Source organism: Saccostrea cucullata, unplaced genomic scaffold, assembly GCF_032062105.1.
Source record: "Saccostrea cucullata isolate Sc308-1 unplaced genomic scaffold, CSIRO_AGI_Scuc_v1 ctg4179, whole genome shotgun sequence".
Classification (NCBI taxonomy): Eukaryota; Metazoa; Mollusca; class Bivalvia; order Ostreida; family Ostreidae; genus Saccostrea; species Saccostrea cuccullata.
The window spans coordinates 36,258-47,561 of NW_026934189.1; the positions used below are offsets into that span (position 1 = coordinate 36,258).

The 11,304-nt window shown below is 34.2% G+C and overlaps 1 pseudogene; it reads right to left on the bottom strand.

Annotated features, from left to right (window-relative positions):
* Positions 1-1,889: 1,889 nt before the first annotated feature.
* LOC134240099 (uncharacterized) lies at positions 1,890-5,810 on the bottom strand (annotated as a pseudogene).
* Between the last annotated feature and the right edge of the window lie 5,494 nt (positions 5,811-11,304).

Here is an 11,304-nt window from a genome sequence, read left to right on the forward strand (position 1 = left end):
ACCAAAGCGTCCGGATAAATGAGGCTCCACTGTAAATGTTTTATTGTTAAATATAATAAAACAATTAGGAAGAAATTGACTGAAGAAATAGAAAGGTATAGTATGTTTCCATCATATGTTAGATTTCATCGAACTGACCATTCAGAAGTCTCAATTAGGACTCTCTGAAAATAAAAACTATGAGTAGTATTCATATTTTGTACTTTGAAAATTATCTGTCTTATCAGAGGGTCGACACCCCTTAAATTCATGTCAAACATGCAGATTCCCCCTGATCATGCAACTTTCTATCCTAATTTAATTGGCTGGACAGTACAAAAGTGGCAGAGTTGTGAAAGATCAGATGTGAGTAAGTTTGTATGTGAGTCAATCTAAGAAGATTCTTTGTAAATTCAGTACGTTCCATCTACGACATTTATTTATACAGGGAAGTGACAACAATATGATTGTTTTAACCTTTATTTTGGCGAACATTGGCCGTGGCATAGTATTTTGTGGGATGCCAATTAATACACACAACTTTTGGGCAAACCCACACAAATTCAACAAAATTCATCAACACAAACAAGTCATATGTTCAAAAATGACCACCCCGGGTAAACCGCGGGTGGTTACTTATTTAAGGTTACTTATTTAAGTGAAATTAGTTATATGCACAATTCAAGCACAAAACAAATCATATCAACATATCAGCAAATATTTTGCACATAAAATGGTTCAACACTTCAACCCCCTTCACGGTTCAATGGTGAAAACTTCACAACAATACAAAGTTTATGTAGGCCTCAGTTGCTTTGGTGTGCGCAAACGCCACTCCTGTACCGGTTATGCCACGACATTTCTTGAAGACGACATCCAGTGCAACGGATTCTGCAAAATACAAAGGAAAAGCCAGCACCAAGAACCAAATATGCAATCATTTAAACTCGAAATTATGGGTATGGGTGGGTGGGATATTTAAGACCGATGCAAAAAATTTCTTACAAATATTATGAAAAAATTGACAAAGAAATATTCAACCTACTCTGTATCCAGCAAGTTGATGAAGAGAATGTTGATCCCGAGCTTTCCGACTTATATAATACCCAAGGCCGCAGGCCGATCCCGACCAAAAATTAATGCCTTTTCCCGTAAAATAAAGTTATCTGATTTTATATGCATAAAATAGATGATATTATTTATACAGGGAAGTGACAACAATATGATTGTTTTAACCTTTATTTTGGCGAACATTGGCCGTGGCATAGTATTTTGTGGGATGCCAATTAATACACACAACTTTTGGGCAAACCCACACAAATTCAACAAAATTCATCAACACAAACAAGTCATATGTTCAAAAATGACCACCCCGGGTAAACCGCGGGTGGTTACTTATTTAAGGTTACTTATTTAAGTGAAATTAGTTATATGCACAATTCAAGCACAAAACAAATCATATCAACATATCAGCAAATATTTTGCACATAAAATGGTTCAACACTTCAACCCCCTTCACAGTTCAATGGTGAAAACTTCACAACAATACAAGGTTTATGTAGGCCTCAGTTGCTTTGGTGTGCGCAAACGCCACATGACAGCGAACAACCGAAGGAGAGTTCGCAGTCATCCCACACATGGGGGAGCACCCAAGCAACTGACAAAAGAGTCCCCACGGACCAATGTTCTTTATGTTTTGTTCAAGAATACACATTGCCTTGTTTTAAATTCTAGACCCCCCCCCACCCTTGGATATTTTTAAGAAAGAGTTTATTTCCCAGGTCATTGAGCTGTACTCTATCTGGCAACAGATTTCGTGACAAGTTTTTCAATAAATCAGGATACTTTATGTAACAACCCCCCAACTCTAAAACTAATGAAGCAGCTACCCTACTGGCCTTAAGACAGGATCACTCTATTGCTTTATTGTTCCCCAAGTACCTCCTTTTATTTCGTTGCAGCATCTTTGACCAAACAAGTGTAGAATGTGGAAAGCGAGTCTTAATAATCTTTAGATGGGATTTAATTTTCTCAATGAGAGTATACAAATCAAGTGACCTAATATTGTTTGCGCCACAAACCAAAAAATCAGGAGATTCCTCGTATTCTGTCAGAAAAAAAATAAAAGCTTTCTTTTAAGTCCCAAAAAAATTCAAATCTGAATATCCCTGCCACCAGATATTTATTTTCAATCTATCCAATACAAGATTTGTCTCTCCTACCCCCCCCCCCCCCCAGTCTGCATACTGATGCCATCATTGCATTCTTAATAGAGGAGCACATACACCAGACTCTACCCTGCAGGGACCTAATACTATGCAATAATTTGAATAAATCTTATATTAACAAAATTACTGTACAACTTATTTGCCCCCAACATCTGCCCAAAAGGACATCTTATGTATGATTTGTATTCCCTAGACTTCCAATGCCCTGCTTCCATTATGACATCTTGTGAGCAACCTGATTCAAATGTTGCAGTGGGAGCCCTGATACGAAATGAATGGGCCCTATAATGTGCCTGAACCCCCAAAACCTGAAGTGATTTTTCCAAAACTAAAGAGAAATGATACCTGGTAAGGGGATTTTTTTCCATAGTGGATAAATACTGGCCCTTTAATTTCTGGTCTTACTGCAAGATAATCTATCAAACTTGCTATTGGACACAGGATTTTCTTACTTTTATCAATGGCTAAAGAAACCCCCTTTCTATCCTGCTCACATTTTGACATTCTTACGTGTACAAAAACCTTGGAGTAATTAGCTTGAAATTGAACATCAGTCACTTGTAAAATTGTATGAACACTATTACCAGTAGACAATGTGAATTCCCCTTTTCTGAGAAAACCAAAGAAGGCTAATATATAAACAGCTCTGAACAATTTTGTTTCATATCTATCACTACAAATGCTCGGTAAAACCCTAACAACTTTTGTGAGCAACTTCAAGGTTATAGGTAGCCTTGCATCTGCAGACCTACCAGTTCTTCTCATACCCTCAAGAACCTTTACAACCAGAAAGTTCTTTGTTTCATCAACCCTATTATGGATTTTGCATTGAAAACTAATAGAAGATAGATAAAATTTAGACGTAGCATAGGAACACTTCTCAGGTGACAAATAAGCAACAAATTGAACAACATTCCTAAGAGGTGGGGGTCATGAAATTTTGTACCCAAATTCTTTCCGGAAATTATAAAACGAATTTTGCCCTGTTTCCTATGCTGTCTTAGTGTTGTAAGAGATTGAAGCATCTACCCTTCTATTCATTTGAATCTGTAAATCATGTTGACTAATTCTACTGGAAGAGGGTCTGGTCTTATGCTTACCTCTGGTGCCAATGTCTTGAAACGGAACCACTGTTTGCGAGAAATAGAATCTGCAATTTTGTTATCCAAGCTACCAATGTGATTTGCCCTAAATATATCATTGTTGATCATCAGTCTGAGAACCAAATGTCTTACCAATTTATAACTCTTTTGGACTTGGAAGATTGGGTATTGATGACACTAACTAGTGAAAGGTTGTCAACATGAAATTGGACTTTTTATGTAGCAACCTAGGTCCCCATATCTCTATTGCTAAAACTACTGGTATGAGCTCAAGAAAATTCATGTCTCTCAAAATATCTTGGTTGTTCCAGTGTTTTGTCCATTGGAGAAAAATCCGACTTCCACTTAAGTAACCCCCACAACCTAAATGACCTGAACCTGCAGTATCTGTAAATAACTGTAAAATGCTAGAATCTTCCCATACAGTATTAGGAAAATATGCTACTCCATTGAAATGGTTCAAGCACACCAGCCACATTCTAAGGTCACTTTTAATTCCAACTGATAATCTTATATGATGATGTGGCTTGAAAACTCCACTAAATGCATCATACATTCTTCGAATAAAAGCTCTACTAGATCTGATTGCCTTTGAGAAAAAATTGAGCATTCCAACTAAAGACTGCATTTCTTTCAGTGTAACTTTTTCCCTATCTAAAAAAATTTCCAATCAGACTCTTCAGGATTTCTAACTTTGCTTCTGGAATCTTAATTGTCATCTAGTGTATCAATTTTGAAAACCTAGAAATATTAATTTTGTCGTTGGACCAGAAGTTTTCTCATGGGCTAGTGGTACCCCTAAATCCCCGGCTAAATTACTAAAAGTAGACGTTAGAATTTCACATTCATCACTACCAGACCTACCTGCAAAAAGGAAATCGTCTAAATAATGATCTAATGTATTTAATCGAGACTTGAACTGAGTAAGCCAGTGTAGAAAAGTTGCAAATGTTTCCCAAATTCTGCAACTAATGGAACAACCCATGGGAAGGCATTCTTCTCTGTAATATAATCCATATACAAAGAAACCTAACAAGTCGAAATCCCCAGGATTGATTGGAACTAAACGAAAAGCACTTTTAATATCCATCTTACCTATCAATGCGCCCCTTCCCAAATTTGCAATTATATTGACTACACTATCAAAAGATGCATACTGCACAGTACATAAATCTGGGTCTATAAAGTCGTTGGTCCCCTGGGAACTAGGATAGTATAAATGGGTAATCATTCGCCACCCTCCATCAGATTTAGGGACAATGCCAACTGGCAAAATGTGGAGGTTAGAAATTGGAAGTTGATCAAAAGGATCCATGATTTGGCCAAGCTTTAATTCCTTATTTATCTTATCCATCAACTCATCATGGTGTTCAATTGCAGACTTAAGATTTTTTGAAAACACGTGACACCTTGGGCCTGTATAATTAATTTCAAAACCCTTTGAAAACCCATTTCTTATAAAATTAGCAGCATATTTGTCTTGATATGGTTGCAAATATTCATTGAACTTTTCAACATTAATAGGGCAATTTCCTACGGCCAATATACCTTTGTGGTCTTGGGGTTTGAGTTGGGTGTGACATAAGGGGTCTAACTTGGGGATGCCCCTGCAGTGGTCCCCTTGGATAACTTGTGGACTTAGCAACATAATTAGATTGAGGGCACAAATATTGCGGTTGACTCCCAGAACATTTAATACACTTGTGCATGTACTGGCAAGAAGGTCTGTCACAATGACCCTTGGGTTGAAAATATAGCACTTAATCGTTGTAGGCTGGGCTGTTTGGTTTAATTTTTAGTTTAGATTGTGGAGATGATGACATAAACATCAACCATAACTCAGTCTACTTTAGACCAATCTATGGTGGGATCGATACTGCGGCGAAGTCGAAACTGCTCGTCATATTTCTTCCATCACAAATCCCCCTCCCCACATCTTGATGTCCCAAGTCTTACGTCATGTAAATATTTCAGCAAACCGTGATAAGATTCTGAATGGGCTGAAGCATAAATGCTAGCATAAACTAAGAATGCATCTGTCCAATGACTGATATTTTGAATTATTGCTAGGTTTAACAACTTCTCTTGTGACCAACTCCTCTTTTTCATTACCTTTTTAGATTCTGTTACGGAAGTGTTATCAAACAACAAATTAATCTCTATGTATGCTGAACCAATGATTTTAGACTTAATGAGTTAGAGACATTGCTAGCCAATAGTGAATGAATGCTATCTACATATTGATTCTCATAACCAATGCTTGTACCTGATTGAGATTCAATGGCCAAATCAGGCACAGGTGCTGGGGGAGATTTTGACTTTCTGGTACAAACTATATTCTCTTGGGTGGCGATGCTTCCTGAAGGACCTGGTTCCTGTACTGTAGGATTATCGTCAACCGCTACCGCTGGTCGCTTTTGCCTTGACCTTTTTGACCTTGATGCTTTCCCCTCGTTGTCACTCAGTCTGCGTTACTCTTATTCTTATTTTTGGGAGGCATTGCCGCTCGTTAGAGTAAATAACAAACAAAAAATTACTAACTGTAATTCACCAGAGACAAACTTTTTTCGTTGAATTTGCTACGGGAAAAAACAGAAACAATATGTTCAAAATGGCAGTCGTGTCACATTTAATCGGCTGTAAATCCAGCACAATCCAGAGAAAATATGTACGCTAGATTAGACTAACTTTAAGAACATACAAACTTTATTGTCCATTAACCAAAATCTAATTATATTTAAGACCGATGCAAAAAATTTCTTACAAATATTATGAAAAAATTGACAAAGAAATATTCAACCTACTCTGTATCCAGCAAGTTGATGAAGAGAATGTTGATCCCGAGCTTTCCGACTTATATAATACCCAAGGCTGCAGGCCGATCCCGACCAAAAATTAATGCCTTTTCCCGTAAAATAAAGTCATCTGATTTTATATGCATAAAATAGATGATATTATTCTAAATTGTATTTGTGAAAATATTTTTGAACTTACAATATATTTGGAACTTTAAAACCATTTTTTTTTATTTGACAACAATATAATCACAATTTAGATTATTTATATAATGTTTCTATCTGATTATTAAGCCTTGGCATAATTTAATATTTTATGTGATTAAATATGCGTAATGTAATTTATGTACATGGATTGCGTTATTTATTGTATGTACATGCGAAACTTTTAATCTGGAAATTTCAAGAACTTTTTAATTTTTTGGGCCAGTGACTATTCGTAATATTTTCAAACGTAAAAATCAATCAATAGCATTTGACCAAAATTCGCTAAAATACATCAGTATAAAAATTTGCCGATTTACGGTATATCATATATCTGTATCGAAATTTCACAAACGAGAATAATAATTGGACTGTTAAAAAATTTCTTTAGTGTATATTTGATTTGTGTGTAAGACTCCAAATTAAAGTCTCGCCACAACCCGATGGTCTGCGCCAAAGCCCGATGGGTTGATGTCGATACGGAGGTCAAAGTCCGATGGTCACGCCAAATTCCGATGGCTCGTTTCCTATGAGACACGCTGCGTGAAAGTGTAATGGTGCGCTGAAGCAATCAAAGTTGATGACGTCACAATATTCCGACTTCAATCCTAGACGTTGTTACTCTTTTAAATAAATCATTTCTGCATTTGTTCTAGCATAAAATTTTAATGATTTTCCATCCACTTGAGATTTTTAAGGATTCAAGTCCTCGCACACCACTTGACTGATTAGGGTTAGTCTTTGCACATTACTAAATTGGTTATGGGATAGCTTTGAACCAACCCGAGAAGTTTCTTACACACTTTTCGACCGATTAGGGTTAGTTTCGCACCTATCCGAGAAATAAGGGTTTGTACTCGCATAATTATTTGTATTTATGTAAGATCTTGGCACGGTCTACCATTAAAATTTGGCGCAGTAGTACTATGACGTCACAAACGTTAATTATTTTCCGCACCATCGGACCTTGGCGTTTAAAACCATCAGGGTTTGGTGCAGACCATTGGACTTTGGAAAAATCTAGACCATCGATGTTGAAAAATCCGTACAAAGGATAAAAGTTGATGGCAACTCTTTTCGAATAAAAACTTTTTTGTTTCATATTTAAAAAGACAAAATAGAAATAAATATCAATAAAATGAATGTCATTTTCACTTTGAAATTACAATTTTTTAATTAATTTAAACAATATTTTATATACTGATGTTATCGTGAATAGGATTGGGCAGCAGGCGCAGCCTAATTTAGCCCTCTCCCTCAATTTTTTAAGATTACTTATTTAATCACAAAAATACTTGCAGGCACTTAGATGGGTAGTTGTCCTTCCAGTATTTATGGTGGCATATTTCTGTCCCCTACATGCAAGATAAATTATGTTAACATGCAAGAAAATTATGTCAACATGCACGAAAATTATGTCAACATGCAAGATAATTACAAATCCTTTAAGGGAATCTGATTTTACGGAAACGTATAACCGCCTCGTGTTGTTGTTTTAGAACGCGATATTATGATATAAAAATGTTGCCAAATACAATTACTTCAAGGTTTGGCGATTTAATTATGACAACAATCTCTTGCGAATAATACTTTTTTGATATGTTTTAGACGACCTATACACTTTGATACATCAAAGTTGAATTCCTAAATGTCGCACTAAAATAATGTATAAAAATTAAGCCGCTAAAATTATTTATCGCAGACATTAGTGCAATTTAACATATATGAAGACTCCGCGTAGACGACTCGATTTAACCAAAGAGAAAATTCAGCAAAATTCGAACAACTTGTCACACCAGATTTATTAATATAACGTATTGCATTGCATCGATGTCTGATCTAAATAAAAAAATTCAAATTGTTATACCACTACTTGCAGGCCCGTAGTGCATACCGGGGTCTCTAGAAAATGCTTTCCTCTTTTTCTGAGTGTGTGCTTTACTAAGGACATGGGACACTCTTTGAAAACCGTGGCTACGTGCTTGATTATTATTCTTCGAAATGGATTATTTAAAAAAAATTATTTTTAAAAATGATAAAAATCTAAAAATTTCACGCTGTCGGTAATTGCAATGTTTTTTTCCCAGAATAAACAAAAAGAAATTTGTAGTTTTTGCAGCGTTATTATTCTTTATGTATATGCTTTTTTAAATGTTCCCAAAGAGCAACTTCATAAAATGTATATATAATGGTATAAATTATAACATAAATCTGAATTTACCAAATAAATCAAAGCATGATTGGGGAAAAAAATTGTGTCGTAACAGCACTAACTAACTAATGAGCTTGTGTGTTATCTTCAAAAAGAAAGAGGACAAAATGCAACTTATTTCATTCATTTTATCAATCTACACATCATGTTAAAAATAGAGTATGTGCAGACGTGCGCTCGATTTTTTTCCAATTGAATTATCAAAGAAAATATACCAACTTTCTTGAAATTTTGAATTCACAATATTTCGGGGCCATATTTAATGCATGACATCACATCAGACGAAAATATTTATTGCTTATATTTCTGGATATGTTCTCCAAGCTAAGAATAAGATTAAAGATATCGTTATCACAGTTTGAATAGTGGACAAGTATTACCAAATATAGTGACTGTCCTTTGAAGTAACATTCATGAGATTTATTATTTAGGGAAGAGCCTGCAAGATATCCTATAACTATTTGAAATTTTTTATTTAAATCAGACATCAACTCAGTGCAATACGTTATATTTAGGATGAAATTATTTTTTTCTTTGTATGTCCTCATCTTATTCTGTTAATTACAAAGACTTGAACTCAAAAATATTTGTAAAATTAAATGTAAAAATTTTCAGTCTCTATCTTATGATAAATAATTTTATTGGCTCATGACTAATGAATACCCTGACATCCTTAGATCACTTGCTACAGTGTAGATTCCTTGGTAATCTACCTTAATTGAGGATATTTTGATATGCATATATGTACTTTTTTCCCAGTTTCTTGCCTTTAACTATAATATTATTATAACATATGCAATACATGTATGTATATTCAGTATATCTCTTATACACGTTTTTATCAATTGCTCTCCTTATATGTAAGATTATGTTTGTTCTATTAATTGGATCCTCCTCCTTCTTTTGTTTGTAAATATTTTTTTGCTCCTTCGGGGGCCCAAATTGGACTGATAAAATCCGGTATCTTGTATAAATCTGATGTTACATGACGTTCAAATTTTGATGAATTTTTCTCTTTGATTAAATCGAGTCGTCTAAGCGAAGTATTCATATATATTATATTGCACTAATGTCTGCGATATTCAATTGAAGCGGCATAATGTTTACAAATTATTTTAGTGCGACATTTAGGAATTCAACTTTGATATATCAAAGTGTGTAAGTCGTCTAAAACATATAAGAAAAATATTATTCATCAGAGATTGTTGTCATTATTAAATCGCCAAACCTTGAAGTAATTGTATTTGACAACATTTTTATATCATAAAATCGCGTTCTAAAACAACAAAACGAGGCAGTTATACGTTTCCGTATGATTTAAATATGGGTAAAATCCCGTTCTGGCGCTCGTATCTGACATCGTAGATGCAAGATGCAACATAATTATGAGAAGATGCGAAGTACTTATGTTAACATGCGAGATAATTATGTTGACATGCAAGATAGTTGTGTCAACATGCGATTTAATTATGTACACATGCAAGATATTTATGTCAACATGCGAGTTAATTCTGTAGACATTCAAGATACTTATGTTAGCATGCAAGATATTATGTGGACATGCAGGATATTTATGTTCACATGCAACTTATTTATGTCAACATGCAAAATAATAAATTGCATACACTGTATCAACTTACATATCTTGCATGTAAACATAATTATCTTGCATGTTGACATAAATATGTTGCATGCTGACATAATCATCTTATCTGTTGACATAAATAAGTCGCATGTTGACATAATTATCTTGCATGTTGACATAAATAAGTCGCATGTTGACATAATTATCTTGCATGTTGACATACATAAATCGCATGTCTACATAATTATGTTGCATATTCAATCTAAAATGTCAGATACAGGCATTAGTAATTAAATTTACCCACATTTAAATTATATTTTCTTATAAAATTTGTAACTTGCATGTTGACATAATTTTCTTGCATGTTAACATAAATATGTTGCATGTCTACATAGTTATGTTGCATGTTAAGATAATTTATCTTGCATGTAGGGGGCAGAAATATGCCACCATAAGTATTCCTCTAGACATTGATTAATTGTGCAACATATACACTTACATAAAATGTTTTTCGTCAAACAACTTCAACGGATACTAATATTAATATCAGTTTCTTGAATACCGTGTCTTCTTAACATAATAATTAAAAATTATTTTCCAAAATGAAAGAACACTAATAAATATATAAGATAAATTTTCTTCATTGATAGGAAATCGTTTTGAATCCTACTTGTCCTTTCAAACTAACTAATGTAAAACTATTTACAGTTTTCATCCTGAGGTATATTAATTTTTATGCTAGCTGATTTGAATACATAACTTGTTAACTGGTTTACTTTTAGTTATCATTTAATTTGTTTTGATTTTTATGCTGCAATTAAGTCAATGGAAACTTTTACGTACGTGCCACCATAGAAGTAGGAAATTATGGATATTAATCTTCTAGACATTAAAAATCCTCAAGCTAAGAATTTTATTTACTTTTTTATGCAATAGTTTAATATTTATGGTTTAATTTATCTAACACTTACTTTTAGTTCTTTTCTTTTTCTTGTTTGTGCAGTTTGTCCCGTGATCGAGTTAAAATTTAGCAGTTAGCCGACGAAAACCACAGGACACAGCTGGATCGTAAATAATGGATAGACTGTCAAACTTTGCGATTCATCAAATTAATTATAGAATGAGTTCATATTTAAAAGTGCCTCCCATAAACGGTATTGGATCCGATTTATTTTTTTTTTTAAGAGGCGCTGCTCAT